Source organism: Ursus americanus, chromosome 25 (assembly GCF_024610735.1).
Source record: "Ursus americanus isolate L20-20 chromosome 25, mUrsAme1.1.p, whole genome shotgun sequence".
Taxonomy (NCBI): domain Eukaryota; kingdom Metazoa; phylum Chordata; class Mammalia; order Carnivora; family Ursidae; genus Ursus; species Ursus americanus.
Window position 1 is genome coordinate 23,728,706 of NC_142151.1, and position 24,595 is coordinate 23,753,300.

The 24,595-nt window shown below is 36.2% G+C and overlaps 1 protein-coding gene across 13 annotated transcripts in view; it reads right to left on the reverse strand.

Moving 5' to 3' along the window:
* SOX5 (SRY-box transcription factor 5) overlaps positions 1-24,595 on the reverse strand; it is a 963,841-nt gene that overhangs the window by 925,491 nt on the left and 13,755 nt on the right. For 2 of the 13 annotated variants that reach the window (XM_045811724.2, XM_045811729.2), the window contains exon 1: positions 12,843-23,180. The exons of the other annotated variants lie outside the window; for them this stretch is intronic. The gene's annotated coding sequence lies outside the window, so the exon portion shown is untranslated. Of the gene's footprint in view, positions 1-12,842; positions 23,181-24,595 lie in introns of those variants that run through there. 13 annotated transcript variants of the gene reach the window in all.

The following is a 24,595-nucleotide window of genomic DNA, read 5'->3' on the forward strand; positions in this document are numbered from 1 at the left end:
GGAATTCTTCTTAAAACAGAAAGAAATGTGGAGTCACTGGTGAAGAGTGATACCAAAAGAGTATTTTTCCTCTTAAAATGGAAGAAACAACAAGTTGGTAGATTGAGGGGAAAGACCTAGCAAACAGAAAGAAACTGATGACATAGGAGACAGAAAGGAGTATGGGTAGAGTAATGTATGAGCCGGCCAGAGGGAACAGACTGTAGGATCTTGTGTACAGGTGGAGAAGTCGGCCTTTACTAAGATCATTGACACTTTATAAATAGGAAAGAGAAGGCAGAATATACGCCAGTGGGTGCATAGCTACAGTGATAGAAGTTTCGAGAATCCTCTTCTTGCTCATTTAACTTTCTAGAAGAAATGGGATACAAGATCATGAGCTGAGACTATAGATGGGAGAGGAGGCACAACAAGTGTAATGAGTGTGAGAAAAAAGGAGAAAGGTGGGCTGTCCCTGCCACAGCAAGCCAGGTTCTCCTCCACCACTGGGTCCCAGCAAATGTTACTCCTTTTCCCACGAAATCTGTTCTTCTAGATCATGACACACATTCTTCCTTCTTATCATTCAGATTTCAACTCAAAAGTCATCTTCTTCCCTGATTACCCCAACCAAAGCAGATCCTGGGAACTACTCTCGATCATATTTTCCCTACCCCTCCTCCTTCTTCTTGTTCTTCTTCTTTATAAATATCATATGTCTTTATTTATAGTTTATTTTCTGTCATGATTAGTAGATTGTAAGCTCTTTGAGGGCAAGGACTGTCTAGTTTGTTCACTGCTTTAGCCCCAATACCAAAAATAGTGCATGGCACCTAGTAAGAACCTGATGGACCAACTCACGGGCTATATCCATTGCTGAGACTATATATAAGAACCCTGAAACTAGTTATAACCTCTTTTGGGACATGACTTGAACTAACCTCTAGTTATATCATTGTGATAAGAATTCTGTTTTCAAATTCCACCATAAAAACACTACTAGTAATAAGGACTCTACTTCTGTATTTCTTTTCATTTTCTCTATTGTAATTATTTTTGTCTCTTTAAATGTTGCTAAATATAATCTAAAGAAAATAAAGGGAATTTTCTCACATTCTGCAAGTAATTCAAGTCACACCACCCTGGACCATATTCAACATCTAGGTCCAACTCTTCTCCTCGGAGCAGCTTGAGGAACATAGCCATGAGCACTTAACCAACTAGTTTCTCAGGCGAGCTGAGGAGCTTATTTCTTAAGAAAAAGAGCTATTTTTCTGAGAGACAGAGAGAGAGAGTCACCACCAGTTGTAATAAGTGTAAGTATCAATTATTTTAGAAACGGTGAATTAAGTTTTATATGATTTTAAAAGTTACTTTTCCTTTAGGGCACATTACTTATTTGATTCAAATGGATGACACTACCAAAACATTCATTTACAAAAATCTATCCTCATCACACACTTCCCTAAATGCAAGTTTAATAATTTGTATTATTTTTGTTTTATTTCAGGGCAAGCATAAGGAAAGAATAACCTCCTTATGGTTCATTATGCAGCATTTTCATGAGAAGGAAGCCAATGAATTCGAGAGGACACTGTGTGTTAATATAAGCTGTGACTAACATGCTCTCTTCATAGCCACATCTCAGGATTCCATTTACGCAAAGCGGCAGAGTTAGCTCTACTAGTTTTGAACTGTACGTCCCCTTTTATGGAAAATATCAACAGGGATTTTTTTTTTTTTTCATGGCTGGAGGTCTTTTCCTCATCTAAATATTCAAGTCTGATAAGTCTTTCCAACTTACTGGAGCATAATCATGCTTGCTACTTGTTAATTAGGAGCAGGGTGATAACTATTAAAAGTTGAAAGAGTTTCCTGGTGGTTGCAACAAGTTTCAACATGATCCCAAGCTTTGTCAATAACCACAAGGGGAAAAAGAAAGCAAAAGGAAAATGCCTCTCCAGAGTCCTTCATTTCTGAGAGAAGGGTGAATGCTACCACTATTTTATCACTTTCATTTGAAAGACATCTTAATACCAAAGGAAGCCAAATGGTGGACGCAGCCATGTTTGGGGTGGAGAATACAACCCAGCCAGATAGCCAGGAGACCTGGGTTCTATGATCAAGTCTCCTACTTACTTACGTGACCCTCAATTTCCTCCAATGGGTTTGGAGTAAGAATTAAAGATGTCCCAATTCTAAAATTCTATTCCACTGGCCAATTTAAAATCTTGAAGAAAATTTTGCAAAACTCTCCTCAAAGGCTGGGCATTATAGTTTGTTTGTTTTTTGTATTTTTTTAACTAGGCAAATACTCAGTATTTTGATAGCTAGTATTGGTATGCCACTTTTCAATGACAGAATATTTGAGCTCTTACATATATTATCTCATTTAGGTCTCTGAGCAGTCTTGTAAAATACGTTGTTAACTGTTTCCTTCACAAGCTAGAAAAGAGAGAGAATGAGGAAGAAAAGAGATCAAGCGACTTGCACAAAGTCAGAGTAGAGGTTCCACACCCAGAAATACTTATCCCTATCACTTCACTTGGAATTATAACTCATCTGTACAAGCCCAAGTCTAGAGACCAGTTACTATATTGAGAACAGAAACAAGCAGAGAATTTAAAAAAAAAAAAAAAAAAAGCCCTCTGAGAAGAGAAAGATTACAAATGGCTCCCATGAACTCAGATAATATATCACATTACTTTACCACATTGGGTTTTTCCCCACCATTTAATTCAGTGTTCTTCAGAGAAGTCAGTCTAAAATAAATTTGTCTGCAGTGGCAAATTTCCTAAAACAAATATTAAACACGGCTACTGGGATTTCTGTAGCATGTTATCAAAATAATGAGTTATAAATACTCGATTTATATACCACATACCTATTAACAAAAAGAAAATATACACATCATCCCCTAGGCCTGAACTAAAATTTATATTTACATTAGTCAAGAAAAAGAAAGAGAAAACAAGCAGCAGAATCTTCGGAGAGTTCAAGTATAAAGGTCACAAGAGGTACTGTGAACACTTAGAGGTACCATCAGAAACCTTATTCCAAACCACAGAGCAACCAAAACGAATATAATCCAAAGTAGACCTTGTGTTGTTGTTGGTTTTTTTTTCCAGGGGTTATAACTTGCAGGACTAGTGCCATTCCAGCTGAAAACGATAAAGTTTGAACTTTATCAAAAGGTATGCAGCATATAAAAAAGATCATAAACCCATCAACAAAAATAATTGTAAGTCTAGCTCTACTGCTGCTCTGCATTTCACCAAATCAAGGAACGAACAACTAACATCTATTGGAATGTTACATTTTACAAAACATGTTCATGTAAGTGACTCATTTTAATGCTCACAAAAATCCTATGAGTTAAGCCCTATTTTACAGGTGAAGAAAGGGAAACTCAGAGAAATTAAGTGGCCTGAGACAAGAACCCAGATGATGGCTTTAGATTCTCTCCCTGCCAGTCTATTTCTGGAAGAGCAATACAAAACTGGGTGGAGTGTCTTATAGGACTAATGGGCACATATATTTAAGCCATTAAGAACTAGTACTAGTCTTGTAAGAATAATACACAGAACTTTCCTAGAAAGGCAATTTTTATTGCCCTTCTTCACTCGATATCCAATATGTGAAAAGAGCTGATTTAGGGATTTAAAGTACAAGAAAAACAGAAAGGGGGTAGAAAAAAAGGACAAAGGGAGAAAGCCAGAAATAGAGGAAGGATAAAGTTCCTAACTTAGCTAAATAAGTGTATTCTCTTCTATGGACTAGAGACTGTGATAGCAATATGCAATTGGACAGAGTAGGTTAAAAAGTAATGTCTTAGGGGTGCCTGGGTGGCACAGCGGTTGGGCATCTGCCTTCAGCTCAGGGCGTGATCCTGGCGTTATGGGATCGAGCCCCACATCAGGCTCCTCCGCTGGGAGCCTGCTTCTTCCTCTCCCACTCCCCCTGCTTGTGTTCCCTCTCTCGCTGGTCTCTATCTCTGTCAAATAAATAAATAAAATCTTTAAAAAAAAAAAAGTAATGTCTTAAAACTTAAACAAAAATCTGCAATTGAAATTTACATACAACTCCTGTGATAAAGAAAACTGTTAAAATCTATTAAAACTCTTAAGATCCCATTGTACTCTCAAAAAAGTTGTCTATGGTAAACTCATGGCATTACTATGGAGGTAACAGAGATTATTAACAAAGCCAAATCAAACTTAATTCAAATTTAAAGAAATCAATAGCTAATTCAAACTAATCCAAACCTTATTTTTAGTATATACATTAATTTGAATTTTCCCCAGTAGTCATCTCACTAGGAAAATTTATTCTATTTCTTAATCTTCCTCAAGAAATGGCAATTCCTGAAATAATTTGAGTTTTCAAATTATCTGCAATAAGATAAAATAGTACTCAGCTATTGTCTCTTAATCCAACATACTTTGTTGAACCTACTTTTGCTTCTATCAACCCTTCTAACATTATTCCTGATGATGGAGCATTCCAAGGAACTTTGGGAGTAGCCAAGTAAGGGATTTGGACATGGTCATATCTGAAATCCCTCCAAAATGAAAATGATATGAGCTGGTGAATAATCACTTTATTATTAAATAAATCTCCAAAATGATAGTCTTTTAAAATTTGTTATGATGTACGTTAGTCATGAAATTCTCTGTATGTATATATATATATATGTATATATACATATATATATATACACTGTTGTATATATATGTATATATATATATACATATATATATATACACTGTTGTATATATATATATATATGTATATATATATACATATATATACATATGTATATATACTGTTGTGTTTTTTTTTAAGATTTTATTTATTTATTCGACAGAGATAGAGACAGCCAGCGAGAGAGGGAACACAAGCAGGGGGAGTGGGAGAGGAAGAAGCAAGCTCATAGCAGAAGAGCCTGATGTGGGGCTCGATCCCAGATCGCCAGGATCACGCCCTGAGCCGAAGGCAGACGCTTAACCGCTGTGCCACCCAGGCGCCCCTATACTAGTACTTTTTTATAATAATTTTTTATTATGTTATGTTAGTTTCTTACTGTTAATCTACAGAATGATCTATTTGCAAGCAACCACACCAGTCCGGAAGTGGCCAGACTGGTCTTAAAGAGCCAACAAATAAGCTCAGATGAAGAAACTCCCTGAAATAAATTTAATTGTTATGAAAACTGAGGCAGCCTCTGACCCATATTAAGCAGAAAAAAAAATTAAATCTACACTGAAAATATTTAGGCTCTGAAATATTGAATTATAATCTGAAAAGCCAAACAGACATTTTCTTTTCCATTTGAACAATTTAGCTCAGAATTAATGGTTTTGAAAGACTGCATTTTTCATAATTTGGAAAGAGCAGGCACACGCCACGCTATAAAAATGGACACATTTTTGTACATCTGTTATAATAGATGAACACAAAAATCCTTGGAATACATTATGATAATGCAAAGTATAACTTATAAATTAATGTAGCATATTTTAAATCTGTGTTAAAGCTTTACAGGAAAATAAGTATGGTCCTTCAAGTAATTGAACTTCAGAAACTATGTACTCATCTTCCTGTTACTACTATTGCTTAAAACACTTTTGGAGCTTAACACTTTTCTAATCCTCCAATTAACGAACACAGATCCGTTACTTGAGTGCCACAATTTGTACTGCCCTCCACACCCACTCCCCTTTTGACTACCTGCCTGTTTTATTAACCAGACTTGGCTCAAATATATCTTTTGACTATTTCGAAATATAATGTCTCTCTTCCAAGTTAAAAAATTTGCCCACTGAGGTCATCAAGAGAGTAGGCTGCAGGCTCTATGGCAGCTCCAACAGAGGCCCTCCGGGAACATTCTGAGCAATTTCAGTATCACTGAAAGATGTACATAGCTTTGAAAGTGACTGTGCTGAATTAGATTCAACACCCCTTTATATAAAAATTTTTGTTTTTAAAAAACTGAAGTAGTTTCCAGTCATCTGATTTACAAATGTATCTTAATAAGTAAAAATACAATCAAAATATTTTTAGGCATTCTGTTTCATCCAGCCATATACACGGAGGATCAATAGTTTCTCTAAAATTGTGGGGAAAAAATAGCCAGAATTAACCTGAAGACTTCTGGGCAGAGGAACTATTTGAACTGACAATGAAAGTTGGACAAAGTGATCAATTTTGTTAAGTAAGCCTATTGGGAGGAAATATCAAATGAAAGTAGAAAGAATATAGATAGCTTGTTAAGACAGAAGTTACTGAGGTCTCTTCCCACCCTGTATTACAGAAAAACATCCACTTAAGGGGGTGCACCATTTTATCTACCTCTCTAATATTCAATAATCTCTCTTCATCTGCCAAATTCATATTACTCCAGACAACCAAAATATCCTGTTTTGAGGTGTGACTACTTATAATTCAATCCATCATATTTGGAAATATATCTAGAACCAGGAGATTCTAATCTATTGACTTCTCAACATGCACACATGACTCAAACAGCTATGTAAAAGTCAATGGAGAAATAGAGAATAATATATTGAGATAGGTAGAAAAGATATGAGTCAAGCAGCAATGTCCACAATAGCTAAATCGTGGAAGGAGCCGAGATGCCCTTCAACAGATGACTGGATTAAGAAGTTGTGGTCCATATATACGATGGAATATTACTCAGCTATCAGAAAGAACGAGTTCTCAACATTTGCTACAACATGGACGGCACTGGAGGAGATAATGCTAAGTGAAATAAGTCAAGCAGAGAAAGACAACTATCATATGATTTCTCTCATCTATGGAACATAAGAACTAGAATGATCAGTAGGGGAAGAAAGGGATAAAGAAAGGGGGGGTAATCAGAAGGGGGAATGAAACATGAGAGACTATGGACTATGAGAAACAAACTGAGGACTTCAGAGGGGAGGGGGGTGGGGGAATGGGATAGACCGGTGATGGGTAGTAAAGAGGGCACGTATTGCATGGTGCACTGGGTGTTATACAGAACTAATGAATCATTGAGCCTTACATTGGAAACCGGGGATGTACTGTATGGTGACTAACATAATATAATAAAAATCATTAAAAAGAAAAAAAAAAAAAAAAAGAAAACAAAAATCAAACTCCTAGATACAGAGAACAGGTGGTGGTTGTCGGAGATGGGGGTGTGCGGGGGGGAGTGGGGTAAAGGGAATCAAAGGTACAAACTTCCATTTATAAAATAAATAAATACTGGGAATATAATGTAAAAAAAAAAAAAAAGAAAAAAAAAAAAGAAAAGATATGAGTCAGATTTTGCACCAAGCTTATATATCCTTTATTTTTTTAAGATTTTATTAATTTACTTAAGAGAGCACAAGAGAGAGCACGAGTGGAGGGGAGGGGCAGAGGGAGAAGAAGCAGGCCCAATGTGAGGTTTGATCCCAGGTCCCCGGGATCATAACCTGAGCCGAAGGCAGACACTTAACCAACTGAGCCACCCAGGCACCTCAAGTTTATACATCCTTTAGATTCCCAAAGAATATGGACAGTACTGAAAGAGCCATTTTATCTGGATGCATAGTATCAAACTTGCTGAAAAGAGGAGACAAGGGAAGGTTGCCTTACAACACTACCATGGGTACACTTCAAATTTTCAGTGAGATTGTTTATCTGAAATAAATTCACCAATAATGTCCAGCAAAACAGATAAATTTCATAAGACTATGAGTAAAACAAATTACTGTTAAAAGTGTCATTATCAATAAAAAGACTAATGGCCCTTCAAACTAAAACTACCATCTTCTATGTGTTCTAATTCCCAATCTGCTCCTAAATGGTTTCATAATGAAATAAAAAGTGGTCGTTTGTAAAAGCACTAGATTTGGAGGACACTACTCGAATCACAGAGTTTTCAAAGTGAACATTCTAAAATGAGTTCACTAGTAGCTAAACAGAAACCAGAAGACTTCAAACTACTGAAAAACCACCAATAATGCTCAGAAAAGACTTAACAATTTCAATGAATCCTTTTACTATATTCTGCACTTAAGATTTTCATTACAGCATAACTTTTCAATAAGTTACCATTTAAAGTTTTAAATAAATTCTTTTTTCTTTCACACCTGTGACACAGAGATGTATTTCTAGGGGTTTTTTTCTGTCTATTCCAAATTAACATTTTAAAAAAGACATAATGAATCTGATATTCTACTGCAATTAAACAGTCGTCATTTCCATTTTGCAAGCAAGATGTCCAAGATAAAAAGATAAAGCACCAAGCCCTTAAGTATATTAGAGTCACTGCTGACTTTAGAACTCAGCACCTCTAGATCCTGGATATGGAAGATAATTTGATGTTAATAATCTGATGTTAATTTCTCACATATATAACATAGTTCTTGCTGCTACATGGAGCACAGGCTTTTTATAACAAATACCCTACAGATCTTTAATTGGTAGTTAGGAAACATGCTTTTCCTAATCATCAAGTCTCTTTTAAATATTATATTTTTAAATACTCATTTAGGGAAACTAATGAGGTAAGATATGAGAAGGATAAAGAAGGTATGTTGTTTTCAAAATTAAAAATTTCAGGACATCAGTCCAGCAGGCATAAAACAACATAAAACAAATAACTAGATAATCAAACAATAAAAGCAAACTAGAAATAATATGAAGGCTTTTTTAGAAACTATTATTGCACATATGCAATAATTACTTTCATCAAGACTTTTATTATACATTTGTTTTTATGGAATCATAATGCACAAGTGCATGCTATTGTTTAAACACATTCACCACATACCCCATAACAGAATATGATGACAATATGTATTAAGGATAATACATAAAATGTGGCTAAATGCATTCTGTATTATGGTTCCATAATACAGCATGCAAATGGTTCTGACTAAGCAGACACAGGAGACAGTCGTTAGTGCGCACGCTGTGAATGTATATTATGAATAATGCATAAAACTTGGCTAAATCCTAATGAGTCCATTGACATCCTATGGGGTCCAAAGGAGGCTCAGATCCCAAAGCATGGCCCTGGCACATTTCTATCCACCAATCATTATAAAAAACAATACCATGAAAACAAAGGACATTAAACAACATGAATGCACTCTCATTCTAGGTAAAGCTTTTGAAATAAGCACAAAAATTAGAAGAAACTTTGAAAGGAGAACTAAAAGTCCATCTTACATCATCACCCCACTTACAGTTTTTCAAAATTATCTATTGCAATTTAAATGGGACAAAAGCTGCAGTTGAAGGTTTGATGTTATTTCTTTTCTCTGGTTTTCTTCAGGGAGCTGCTATTACAAGGAAGAGCTAAGCAATCCCTAAGAAAAGTGACCAAACTCTTAGACCATGGTGGTAGAAAGTCTTCCTGCTTTGAATGAGAAATGCTTACAAAATGAATTATAGTCAATTAAATAAGGAAATAGATATAATGTGTCTGAAAGCAGTCTTTATGGTAGAAACTCCTTAAAATTCCAGTTTTTATACAGCTTTATAAAGAATCAAAAAGAATGCCATGAGCATGTCACTTGCAGCACATAAAAAAAAAAAAAAAATCACTGTTTCCCCCCGCCCAATAGCCATTAAATACTCTTAACAACTGAGTCCTTGAAAAGAGAAACCATGTCTATTATCCCTAGATGGGTGTACCCCAAGCCGAACACCTATACGAACATGTTCAACGTGTTCACTGAGCCAAAAATGCAGAGCTGAGCAGCTGTGCCTGAGATGCACAAATTCAGTATGTGACAGAAGCTTGTGCACCCAAGCCTCTCCTTGGAGTAGGAGTGGGAAAGCAAGGACAGCTGCTCCTTCGTGGTGCTCCCAGGGGCGGGTGGGAAATGGGCACTCTGGGAACACATCCCCAGAGAACAGTGAAGAGGCGAGGGCCGGCCACTTGGGGAAGCAGCAGGCCAAGAAAAACCCTCACTCTCAGAAAACACGCAAGAGCAAAAGGCTGAAGTGGGAGCAGGAGTTAAAGTTCTGGGGATGGAGTTCTTGACAATTTGCCTGGCTCCCTGACGTTTTCCCATCCCTTCTCCAGGTACCAGAACCAGGCACAGTCAAGGCAAAAGGCTGCAGCTGGAAACTGCCACAGAACCTGAAGTGTGGAAGTGTAGAAATATCTCCATCACTGAATTATAAAACCGCAGGTCATTTACCATCCATATTTGGGCTCAAATCAGTTCCCAGGCGTCGTTCTAATGGTAATTTAGCCTAGATGGTGTGAAGTGAGGGCTCGCTGGAAGACCTCTTCTGCAAAATAATATTGCTATATTTTCCCATCCCTAACTATCAGAAGAGCCAGAAATTCTAAGTCTAGTAAACGTTTATGAAAAACAACCCTTCATACGTTTCTATTTAAAGTACAAATACTCCTGGGTATAGTTAAGTTAAAAAAAAATATGATAAATTTGTATTTGCTTTCTTTTGTGAAAAGAACTAGGACAATAAAGGAGCCTAGCATATTTGGGGTAGATAATGGGTGATTTAAAAACGGCTAAAGATGGAACACAGACAGATTAACTTTGCTTGCTTTTCCAATTGGACTGAAGCTGGCATGAACAGGGATTCTGTGATGAGGAATTAAGACTTTCAACGGACTCTTAAAGTTTAAAACTTTCCCAGTACTATATTATTATGTTTGTATTTACACCTGGGTAAGCGCTGTCACTGTTGCTAGAGCATGAAGTATGAAAATCATACAGAAAAATAAGGTATCTGTTGTAACCACTTCTGCTGTTTTCCTTGTTCTAAAATTTGCCTCGTAGCAAGTGCAATGGAACAAAGTTCTGTTCCTGATGTAACAATTCCATAAAGCTATTCTGCTTTTGAAAACCATTCCCCACCAGGGCTTGTCCCAGCTACTCTATAAGCGACCGACAATTGCTTCACTCCCCCAGCGTTTCCTCACCCCTCCCAGATGCCACCAAAGGAATCACAGAAAGTCTCTCAGTAGCACTTTGCTTCTCTGCGGGAAGCTGTACTGTTTGTGATATCCATTTTGATACAAACCTAAATTAGGCCTCTGGAAATAGGTAATGCATAAAAAGAAGCATTTTGTGTCACCAAATTATTATTATAGGTTACGGTTAACCCTTGGAAGATAGAGGTGAGCTCTGCAGCTCCCCACTGAGGTGACTATTTGTCATGAAATCACAGGCCCTACCTCAAAAGCTGTTTCAGGTGAGCTTGCGATAAGACAAACTATCTGGTTGACCTGTAGGATTCTGATAGCTAGTTTAAGTGGGGAAGCTACGAGAAATGCCAGTTAAACAAAAGGATCAGCACAGCATGTGGAGCCAGCAGTCGGCTAGCATAAGTTGAACAGCTGACAGAGCCTAGAGATGGAGGGAAACGAAAACGGATCAGGATATTTTACTATCAGACAGATTTAAGACTCGTCTCTTTGAAAGCTCTCCTTGCAAAGACATGCGGAGGGGCAAAAGTTCAGAGCTACGACTATTTTTTTTTTTAAAGGTTACTTGTCATAGTAACTAGTCACGTGGAGTTAAAATAAATTAGTCACGTGGAGTTAAAATAAATTAGAATACTGAATATACTGATGCTTCTATTTCTTCATACAGTTCCGATGGTAAATAAATTTGTTTTTGAAATTCCCTGCACACAAATTTAAATTTCTGGTCCATAATTAAGATTCAAAGAAATCTAAGAACTGACCCTAAAACTATCCCAGCATCATCATCCTAACACCAGTTCTTGAAAACATTTGGCATTTGACCTTTTCTAATTTAACCTCTGTAATATTTGCTTCTCTCTTATTCTTCTTTCTTCATCACTACATTAAAATAAGCAGGATTCACAATGTTAATAATTATAAACATAACTGAGTTCAAGAATCCAATCAAAGACCTCTTTCTATTAACCTGTAACCTAAAGGGACCACAGAGAACATGTGTGACATCTTCTCATCTTTCAGTCCAACTCAGATCACTTTCCAATTAAAAATTGTACAAGAGTCATCATGTCATACAATAATAACTCAGCTTTTCCTTCTGCTCCATGCATTTTTATTCTGTGTTTTGGCAAAAATTATCACATGGGCCTGGTTTATCTCATTAAAATAAACAGACATGAGTGAGTTCCTATCTCTCGAGACACAGTAAAAACAATGCAAAATGTAATTCGTCAAATTGGAATAACTGATATTTACTGAATAAATAACTGAATAATTAAAGCTTCTTCAAAGTGAGTATTATAGGTTTATGGTGAAGAGCAACAGAATTATTCTGCAACTGGTATCATGGAAAAAAAATCGCTAATAAGAACCACCAAAGTTTTATAAGGAGTTTAGTAGACTATGGATATGAGCCAAATTTCATAGCTACACCAGAGCTTTTAGCTGAGTTTCTGAATTTGAAGGCAGAGTAAATGTTCTTCTCCCCTTTCCTAGACACAACCCATAAAATAATAGGCTCTTTTTAATGTCTAAAAATGTTGTTTAAGTCTCATTCTAGTCAGCAACAAGATCTTCAGTCTCAGAAAAAGCCTAGTCAATCACAATAAGCCTGCAGTATATAACGTTTTAACATCAAAAGTCCTGGAACCACTCACTTCACAGTGAAGCCATCCTACGATCCCAACACAACCTCATTCAAGGAATTCCTACTCGCTAATTGCTTGGCAACTTCAGGATATCCAGATATCACCTGAATTCCAGCTACTGAAATTAAATCCCCTATGTTTCCATTTTCTGAAATAATTCCTCAATTCAAATATTCAACAGCAGGACATCAGGTCATAGCTGAATCACCTCTCTGTGGACAAGGTGCTCTCTTGAAAGTTTCTGCAGGCTACGTGTCACACATGGTACATACCTGTGAGGTCCATTCCCTGGGAAGTCGCTTTTGCTGTAGCTTCCTCCTTAAAAATATTCCTACACCCATGCTGATTTTGTATCTGTTCAGTTCAAATTTAGATTCATTGGTACTTTTCCATAGTTACATTTCTTGCTCAGTTGATATGTCCTTTTATTTATTCTGAAGTTTTCGATGTAAGACAAACAGGAATACCACCTTCTAAAATTACTACTATCCTACCATCCTCTGATGGAACATTAGTGGGAAGCAATATTCTCCAAAGCTATGAAGCATACACTGCCCTAAATTACATTGCAGTCGCTGCCCTGAGCTCACACATTTTTGAATAGAAAGGCTCCCAGGGATCTCTCTGTACTGACTGCATTTACTGCTTTAAAATATTTTTAACCCAGACGCTGAAGTGCCAGCCTTGCAGTTCCTCATGCTAATCCCAGCTTGGGTGGCTGTTCTGAAGGGAAAGCATTCAAAACATTGTAACAGTGCATCAACTTTGACCCTTTTCACTTAAACATGAGACTCTTAAAAAAAGTTTGAATTCCAGAGGGAATCACTGAACTTTGACCTGCTTAAAATTAGTTTTGTTTTAGTGCCTTCATGGTGACTCAACAGGCCAATTTTCCAGACACTTAAGACGTTTCTGCCCCTGAAGATTCCAGTTCAAGTCCACAGCTATGTTTGCTGGTCAGATCAGAACACTTTGTCCCAGGGTTTCAAGCAATAAATTCCCAGATCTCCATCTCTCTGCCAGATGTTGGCATTAGTTGGTATTAAACTGGATCTGCACACACACACACACACACACACACACACACACACACTACACACACTACACACAATCAGAGGACAGACCCTATTTTTCTTTTCTTTTTTTTCACATACAGCCTTTTAGGAAACAAAGTTTTCCACTCAAAATTCGGTCATGGAGAAATGTTTATCAGGATTATATAAACATTACTTACTAGCCTAACTCCTACAAGAATAAAACTCCTAACTTTTGGTAAGCAGTACTATGCTACATTTATAATATAAGCTTTCTGAAACTACTTTTCTTATTGGGGAACAAAAAACTGGGATTTAATTTTCTAATCTATTACAGATATTTAAAATTTTCGGTGAATAATTATATTGCAAATGAACACTATCACAATATTATACTTTCCTTCAAAGGAATTTCAAAAACAACACTTGTTGTGAAAAAAATCCATGACATTTAATAGGTAAAATAAAGTTACCAAAGAACTAAAGGTGTAGTACAATGCATTCAGTTTTAGTACCTCAAAACTGCTCCCACTTTTAGGTAAACTAGCTTTTTTGCAAAAACAGAACACCACTCAATTTCATTAACACCATCTAGGATGTTTAATAAGAAGGAAGTAACTACTAGTCTAGAGCAATTCCTGCATAAACTCTGTGCTTTAAAATTATTAGAATAGTCAAGAATAAAGGCATTCAGGAAAAGAAAACCCATTTAGTACTATGAAACCAGTAAAGAAGAAATGTTAGCACAGGTAACCAGGATAAAAGAATCAGTATAATACAGATCCATCTACAAAACTTACGTACAAAACATACATCCTTAAATAAGAAGACTTCATTGTCTCCAAGAGGAGAGTTAATTATACTGGAAAGTAGCACAAAAATGAATACGAGACCTTCATATTCGAACGCAGCTTTGCACTTAAATCTATCAATTTTCGAAGAGCAACCGATGACATTCTTGAAATACAGGCACTTGATCCCTATCGTTAAAGACCAAAGCTGGAAGTCAGAAGCAATTGGGTACAGTATCACAAAAACCGATCACAGAAAAATGTATTTGAATTGTTTTCTCTCCTATTAAACGGCACTAATTCCAATTCTAATACTCAGAAAATAAAAACTACTCAACTGAGTCTCTCTGGCAATTATTTTTTCCATTTCCTACCCATTTAAGAAAGAACACAATAAAGATATTCAAATGGGGGTAAATGGTGAATGTTTGGATACGTACACGACTACTTCATTTTTATTTTATTCATAAATCATTCAACACATAACATTGTGTAAGTGGTACCAAATGGCCACAAATTTCTTAAATTAAGAAAACATTTGGAATTCAATTATTTTATATTTCAAGCACATGTAACTGGGTTCTTTACTGATGGTTAAGAAAACAAGCACTAATAGTTTTTAAAACTGAGTCAATTACTTATGTGAAGAGGTCGACTAAAATGAAAATTTCAAAAGCTACCAAATAGAACCTTCAAATGACATGAAAATAAGTATGAATTATGTAAGATGCTAATAAAAACACACGTGTTTACAGATAAGACAGTGGATGGTAGTATTTAAATAAAATTATACAGAGACATTTCCACACAGGGACCATTATCTGAAGAATCTGCCAACATAGGATTAGTACTGTAGTTGCTTTAATCCTTTAATTGTCTTAATAATAAAATATGTTACTAATTGTGTAAGGTATTTTGGGCTTGCATTCCAAAAGATATTATTTGCATTTTCTTTGTATACATTGTAAAAACTAACATCCAGTGTCATTAAAAAGTAATGTGACTGGTTTTTATACAAACATAACATGTCATCTACCTGTGCTTTCCCTTCCTAGGGCTTCCCCTTCGAACACCACTCACTTACCCTAAAGATCAGCCATCAGCCACCGTATTTCTACCACCTTCTGAAAGTGCTTTCTAAGTCTGTAACACACACACATGCATACACACTTCTAAATATCCTCAATGGTGACAAATTTCATAATTTGAAAGTCAATTTTAGCCATTTTCATCATTTCAGAGAGACATTTATAGCCAACTCTGGTGAATAAAAAAAGGATGATGAATCTTGGTGTAAAATACGAATAGAAAGTAATGAGATGGATGTTTTAGTCAGGCTTGCAAATGATTCAAAAGACAATTCTGAGAGGAAGTTTTCCAAAATGTTTTGAACAAGGGCATCATTGGAATCAGGGTTTTGCTTCTCTGGGTGACAATTTTGAAAAACAACATCAATATGAATGCATAAATTATAGCACAATTGTTGTTTTTAAAAATCAAACTCGGTACTTTTCACTCATACTCTGCAAATATGAAATACGCAGATAGGCATTTTCATTCGGATGGTTATATATGTACGCTCTGAAGCTTCCTCTGGGTTAAACTAACCATAGGTTGATTTGCAAAATAGTATATATAATATAAACTTAACTCCTGACCTTTCAATAAAGAACAAAAACCTTTATTTCCATAGTCAGATATTTACAACCAGCCCCAAGCTATGGGCTTCTCTAAACTTTTTTCTCTCCTATATACAGTCAAAACCTAACAAGAGCTCACTGTGGGATTATGCACAAAAACTGCAAATTTAAACAAGGTGCGATCGTATACTTTTTCACACATTATTGTATCATTCTGCACCAGAACACTAATGTATGCACAGTTCCAAAATAGCTTGGCCTATTACTGCACAGGCTTGAAAACTACTAAAATCCCAATAAAAGCACTTTTCAAAAACTGTTCCTTCATTATTGCACACTAGCAAAGGTTGCTTTTGCTATTTGTATTCTATAAGAGAAAAAAAATACAGAAATGTCTATGACATTGCCTCATAATTCTGAGGTCTTGCTTATTAGACTCTTTGCAGTGATAAAAGTTGTTTCATCAATATAAAGATGACAATGGGACTCAATACTATTTAATCGACTCAATTATGGAACAAGTGTGCTTTTTTCCTTATGCTGCCCTACTTTCTTTTAAGTTGCATTTGAATTATTGATAAAGTTGCAATAAAGCATTTCTTTGTTACACATAGTTTAAAAGTAGAGAATGATGTTTCATGGTTAATTTTTAGACCGATAGTGATAAAATAAACACACTTGTTGTCCTTTCAAAGAAAGTCAATAGCACGGTACAAGCTTAAAAGATTGACTTTTCCTTTTTTTCTATTGTCTTGAAATATGTTGTGCTGAAATCATGAATATAAATACAAATATAAAAGGAAAAAATGGTAAGCAAAGTGCACTACAGAAAATACAGGTCCAAGTCTTCCTGAGTATTGAAAAGATATACACCTGTGATAAATTTAGGTTCTGTTTCTCGTCAAGTATTTCGAGGACTTATTTAGTTATGTAGCAGAATGAGGCCCCCCAAAATGGTAGAATGAATAGTTTTTGGAACAGGGACAACATTTCTTATTTAGACTACTTAATCACTATATGACTGATGCCACATCCATTCCACCTTCCTAACAACAGCCAGAATGATCTTTTTTTTTTTAATTTTTTAAAAAGATTTTATTTATTTGCTTATTTGAGAGAGAGCGCAAGCACGTGCACAAGCGGGGGTGGAGGGGAGATGGAGAGGGAGAAAGAGACCCCCCACCCCTACTGAGCAGGGAGCCCAACGCAGGACTTGATCCCAGTATCCTGGGATCATGACCTGAGCCAAAGGCAGACGCCCAACCAACTGAGCCACCCAGCAGCCCCCAGAATGATCTTTTTAAAATGCAAATGTGAATCCTTTAATTTGCCCTTGCTTTTTTGATAAAAACCCCAGATCCTTAGCAGCACCTGTAAGACCCTCCTCCTCCAGCCTCATTCTTCAAAACTTGTGCCCTTCTTTTCTGTACCCCAGCCACTAGTCTCCTTAATTCCTCAACATTCCAAGTTGAAGCCCACATCAGAGCTTTGTACATGCTGTTCCATATTCACCCACACCTTCTCCACCTAGTTACTTCTCCTTACCTCTCTTCGTAACCCAGTCAATATGTCTCTTCCTCCTGGAAGCCTTCTATGACTTCCAGAATAAATCAAGCTACCCTGTAACATCTCCTTATAATTTCCTATACTCTTCTGCCATAATGCACTCTATAGTAGTTATCACTAATCCCATAGCACAACTTTCTTAGCCAATCTTCATTTACCAAGTTGCCAGAGTGATCAATGTGCTCCATTCCTTCTATGAAACAAACTATTGGTCATAGCACACTAATGGCAAAAAGTTTACTCTGCACACCCACATACACCCACTCTAACCACTTTAATTGCTGGCTTAATCCCAAGTCTGTTTATGTCATTTCTACTTCTTATTGTAACTGGGTAAATTCATTAAATATTACTTAACTAATAAAATATGAGGGCAAATGTTTTTAGTGGCACTAGATTAAATGTTTTGGAAAAAAATAAAGGCAAATTGTTTTTAATAACCGCTATAGTTCTCTTTACTTCATAACATTGGAATAAAACTCAAAAAAAAATCCACACAAATTCTGTACTTAAATTCTTTGCCAAATGTCTTTAAGCTTTCCTGCCATTTTTAGTAAATCAAAAAAAAAAAAAAAAGCCATAGAATATATATTATGGATGTAACTTACCCAAGAAGATGACAAGGATCATCACCACACATAATTAAAGGCCTTGAGTATACATCAATTAATTGGCAAATTGATAAACAGTGAAACATTGATAAAGCATATTGTTTAAAATCCTAAAATATTTAAAATTTATCATTTCCTTAGTATTCTATGCTTATGTGATTTTTTTAAAATTTATAGTCCAGCCACCAGTCATAATTACAATAAAAAAGAGAACATCTCTCTATTCTCTCTATCCATTGGCACGATCAGATGATTACCTTCCATCTTTCTCACTAGACAGGAAACTCCATAAGGGCAGGGACAAAATCTCTTTTGCTTACCACTGTAACCCCATTACTCAACATTTGTCACATGTGACAAAGAACAGACTTGCAATAAAAATATTTTAAATGAGTGAATAATGGTTAATAATAGTCAAGCACAGCAACATTGTTTATTTTAAATTATTAAGATCAATATGCAAATAGTTGTAAGGAGAATAAGAGCAAGTATGGATGTGATCACCTGAAGATTTCAAGGCACAATCCATCAAGATAATACATGTCCTTTACTCAATAATGGAGAGGTCATTTGTGTGTACAAAAAAAAAAATCTTGATTTTTTTTTATTATTATTAAAAATAGCACTCTCTAGCACAGGGAAGTTTCTGCCTTTTAATTTATGAACTGTCCTTAAGATTATATAGTTAGGTTTCCTTAGGAATCCAACTATGATTGGATCCTTATTAAGACTTCTGTATACTAGTTCCAAATCTGGCTACCTTTTAATTTTATCTATAATGAAAAGTAATAATAATCCTACCTGAGATGTACTTGCCCGCTTCCTTCAAGAAATTCAAAGCAACTGCTATCTTATAAGCACAATGTTCAGTATAAAAATGAGAACACAACTAAAATGAATTTTTATTAACAAAATAAAAGATGTTCATAAGGAAACTAAGCTATCTGAAGTTCAGACACAAGATGAATCTGGGATGATTCTTTTAAGCCAGGCTGAGTTTTGCCAGAAAAATGCTTATAAACATGAAAATTCCAAAAGGACATGAAGAACTTACTACACTTATGAAAGATTTTGTCTTTTTAGGTTCTTTATTGCTGAGATGATATAAATAAAGTATCTTTTAATTATTGCATGTAACTGATTTATAAGTTTATGAATCAGAGAAAAATAAGTAAAAGCATTCTGGAATATAAAGCAGGATATGGATCATAAATTACAGCCAGATATACACACGGGTAATGGTGTCAGTGTGGCCCCAACCTTTTAGTTAATTATGAGGAATTATTAAACAGGAGGAAACACTAAGTCATTATGACCCTAGCTAGCACACACACACAGATACACACACACACACACACACAGATACACACACACACACACACACACACAGATACACACACACACACACACACAGATACACACACACACACTCCCTCCATGAGTTTTAAAATATTTTAAAGCATCACAACTGTATTCTAAAACCTGATCTATTTTTTATTTTTTTTTTTATGATCTATTTTTTAATACTTGGAGCTCATATGATCTCGTTTAGTTACAATGGGTCAAACTCAAAAAATGGTCAAAATTTGTCTCCAGTGCAATTTCTCCCCATTTAGTAATTAACTTATTCTCTAGAAATCTACCTCAGAAGTCTTCAAGGTGGATGCAAAAAATAATAATATGCTGGCACGCTAGAAAAAAAAATTGTATCTATTTACATTAGTTGTTCTGCAGATAATCTTTATTCCCTCTTTATCTCATCCCTTTTAATTTCTATTTTTGGATGTTTACCACTAGTAAAATAATAATCCTTTTATTGATGGTGCATATACATGACCTAAAAAAATTAGGAGACCAGTGAATTAGATGCCCATCTGGGAACCTGAAAAATCTAGGCCTACACTCTTGTTCACATACTAGGCAAGAATTCCTCTTCTCTAACCAGAGACACCATTACCACCATCACATGTCTATGTCCAGTTAGCTGTCCTACATCCAATTAAAATGTTCCCTTGGGCTCATTCCATAAAGAAATTTTATCCAAAGCTAGAAGTTCAAGATGATCCACATGATTTTATTTATTTTCTTCCGTTTCACCCATTTTGCCCACCCCTCTGACAACCATCAGTTTGTTCTCTGTATTTATGGGTCTGTTTTTGCTCTTTGTTTTTTGGTTTGTGTTTGTCTTGTTTCTTAGATCCCACATATAAATGAAATCATAATGGTATTTGTCTTTCCTTGTGTGACTTATTTCACTTAGCATAATACCTTCTAGGTCCATCCATGTGGTCATAAAAGGCAAGATCTCATTCTTTGTTATGAGTGATATTCCACTGCATACATACACCACATCTTCTTTATCCATTCATCTTATTGATTGACACTTGGGTTGCTTCCATATCTTGGTTATTGTAAATAATGCTGAAATAGACATAGTGGTATGTATACGGCTCCAAATTAGTGTTTCCATTTGCTCTGGGTAAATGCCCAATAGTGGAATTACTGTATCATATGGTAATTCTATTTCTCATTTTGTAAGGAAATGCCATATTGTTTTCTGCATAGTTTTATGTTTTCATCTAACTATTAATAGATTGCACAGGGGCCCTCATTTCACAACAGGAAGAAGTTCATTTTGTCTATCTCTTCTCTTCATCATTTTGTCACGTATTATAGTCTCATATGCTTCAAGAAATGGATTATGGATTACATTGCCTAATTTTTAGCTAGCTTAACCCTCATAAAGTGGACAAGTGTTTCAAAAAATTTCCTATAAGGGGCTCCTGGGTGGTTCACTCTTGATTTCGGCTCAGGTCATGATCTCAAAGTCATGAGATCAAGCACTTAAGGCTCCACACTCAGCGGGGAGTCTGCTTGAAGATTTTCTCCCTCTGCCCCTCCCCTCAAGTAAATAAATAAATAAATAAATCTTTTAAAAAAAAAAAGAAGACTTCCTACAAAACAAAACAAAAATCTAGGGATTTTTCAAGTAATACTAATAACGTAAATAAAATGAATATGGGAAAATGACAAAACTGTATCTCTTAGAACACTGCTAGTGCTCTTTTAGCTATATTTCAAGGACAATCTATAAGAATTCAAAAAAATAGAAAAATTCTCTGGAACGCTGTGTTTAGTGGATGCTGTGGTATGCTACCTGGTGGCCCTCATTTCCCAGCTGCCAGGAGTGTTGGCTGCTGAAGACTCACATCAGAGGCCCTTCCTAAGATCTGTCCTCATCCAAAGTTCCACTCCTTCCCCAGGGATGGCGCATATCCAACACCAATGTGAGATTATAGAGGCCTGGCCCCCTTGCCTCAGTTCACGACATCTCTAAGAAGCCATCCAGTTCCAGAGCTCCCCATAGATTAGCTGAAGCCTCACGTGTGACACAGTCAATCTCTCCTTAGGCCCATCCTGCTTCTCTCAGCCCCTCAAAAGCCCTCCCAGTAAATCCACTGCACACATATTTACATGTCAGAGTTGGTGTCCAGGGATCTCTGATGTGCTACCACTGTTACTTCCACTGTTATTTAAACAGAACCTTGCTCTAAATGTTTATCGTGACCTGAATATTAGCTAAAGTACAACACACATACATAAATTATGAATCTGTGTGTATGTGTGTGCTGCGTACTCTAAAAATTTTATTGATGGGGTACCCCTAAAGTATTAATAGGTCACCATATATGCAAGACAGCATTTTAACTGCTGACTTAAGGAGCCAGATTTCCATTTTTTGGCTAACACGTCACTAGTTCATTCACAAGCAAAGCCAACCATGTTATTCAACACTATAAGGATGCCCATGGCCTACAAGACAGAATCTGGTGCATATGATTCTATGATAAAAAAGACCACCCTGATCTGACCACTGTCAACAATTACGGCCTCATCTCAGCTGGTCCCTACCATATTCTACTGACACCAAACAATCTGTAATTTCACAAACACACCATGCCATTTCTCACCTCCTCTCCTTTATACTTATGTCACACTGCCTGCTTAGAATACCCTCCTCCCTTCTCAGAGCACCATTCCCTGCCCTACTGAGCTTCAGTCAGAGCCTTACAAAGTTCAGGTTGCTGGGAGCAATGTGCCCAAGTGCTGGCGGTAAAGGGGTGCAAAGTCTGCAGAAATTTAAAGAAGCATAATACAACCAAGTAAAAGTCAGTGGGCTTTTTAGTATCATCTGGCTCCAACAATTCTTAAATTATGTAAGTAATAAAATGGTTCTTCCCACCGCGGCTGACTGCTCCTAAAACCCACCCTGGATGCGCCGCTCACCGGTTTTAAACCTTGACTTAGGAATGCCAGGAAACACTGGACAATCCTAGTAAAACTTTAGGTTAGAATACAGATCATCATTAACTCCAAGAAAACCAAAGAAATTGTATAAAAGGTAAAAGTAACAAATTCATGATATTCTCAGAGATAAACATTTACATAGTCAGTATAACTGTTTCCTGAACTGATTTAACACCTTCCAACACACACAAAGGAAAGGATGAAATTATACTGGAAGAAAGGGAAAAGGAATATGTGTGGTTTTAGGATGGCCAGGTAGAGGAAGAGTAGAATAACAAAGCCTAAGAAATAGATAACTAAGAAATAGATAAGTAACGTTTTTTCTTAAATAAGAAAAATAAGGAGTAAACACTCTATTTAGAAACACAGACTTGTGGGGCACCTGAGTGGCTCAGTTGGTTAAGCGTCTCACTCTTGATTTCAGCTCAGATCATGATCTCAGAGTTGTGAGATGGAGCCCCTCATTGGGTGTCAGAGTCCACACCCAGTACTTAAGATTCTCTCTCCCCCTCCTTTTGCCCCTCCCCCACCCCCCCCTCTAGAAAGAAAAGGAAAAAAAAAAATACCGTGTTAAAAGAAGTAGTAATGGAGTAGGCATGATCCTTACTAAGACACGAGTTCTATTTTATTATAGAACTTCGCGTTTGCACAATGTACATACATTATGCATTTAATTGATTTATAAAATACCCAACTCATACATTAATTCACTTAGAAAACCTTTCCCAACCTCTCTTCTGTGCTCTCAAAATAGTCTATCACTACACCTACTACACTGATATATAATTACCAGTTTATGTTACTAGCTCCCCTACCAAATCAAGATTCTTGCAGACAAGAACCAAGATTTATTTATATTTGTATCCCCTCGCAAAAATGATACTTACATTTAAATTCAAATCTGAATTCAATAAATATTTACTGAGCTCCAAGTAGAAAAAAGTAGTAATAAGATACAGGTTTCTGATTTCAAAGAATAACATTTATAACCATAAATGTCATCATATGGTGGAGCTCATTATGTGCCAAGGATTGTTTTAAGTACTTTGTATCCATTCTCTCGTTGATTCTTCACAACTGCTTATTGATATAATTATCCCCATTTTGCAGATGAGGAATCACAGACTGAGAGAGGTTAAGTAAATTGCCCAGCTCAAAAGAGGTAAATGATGATCCAAAATAGGGCTGTAATAATGAACTACAGCATCTACATTCCAAAGCACAAACTCACAATTATATCTCAAAGGATAAGACATGTTCACAACATGCTTACAATATGGTACAATATATAATTAAGTCATAAAAGTGGTTATAGAAGTAAATAGCATAAGATCAGAAGGAGAGATCTCCGGTCAGTATATTCTATGAAGATGCTATGAAAAAGGAAATTTTAATTTGGAAATTAAGAGATGGGTAGGGTTTCAGAAAATCTAAGTGAAAGGATGATACATACAAAAGGAACACATAGAAATGTGAAGGCACATACACAGATGCAGACAGGAGGCACTCTATGTTTTGTGTCAAATCTCTCTGCCTGAATAGTCAAGGGCTACCGCAGGTACAGAAAAAGCCAGCAGAGATCTCAGGAGATATACAGTCTCATACATCTCTTTTCTGAACCTGTGAAACACAGAAACAAATGGGTAATTACCAGAGGGAATATCCCAGTAAATTGCTGGAATGGGGATGGAAGGCAAAGTTTACAAAGCACCTGAAACTGGGTGACTTTCCATGTTTTTTGCCTGAAGTCCTTCCTCTTACCTCCATGTCTAACACTACTGCTAGAGTCCAAACCCCAAGCCACCTTTTTTCTCTTATGTAAATAACATCAATAGCCTCTCTTAAGTTCGGTCTACATGCTATAGCCACAGATTTTATTAGTTTCTTGCCTAAAACTACTCAATGGGTTTCTTATCACCCTTTTTATAAAGACGCAACTTTTTAACATGGTGCAACAGGTTTAATGATCTGATCCCGACCCACTTCTAGAGCCTCATTTCCCAATCACTTGGCTTCAGCTATGCTGGCCTTTAAATTCCAAGAATATACCCTTCCTCCTCTTTGGAATCTTCGCA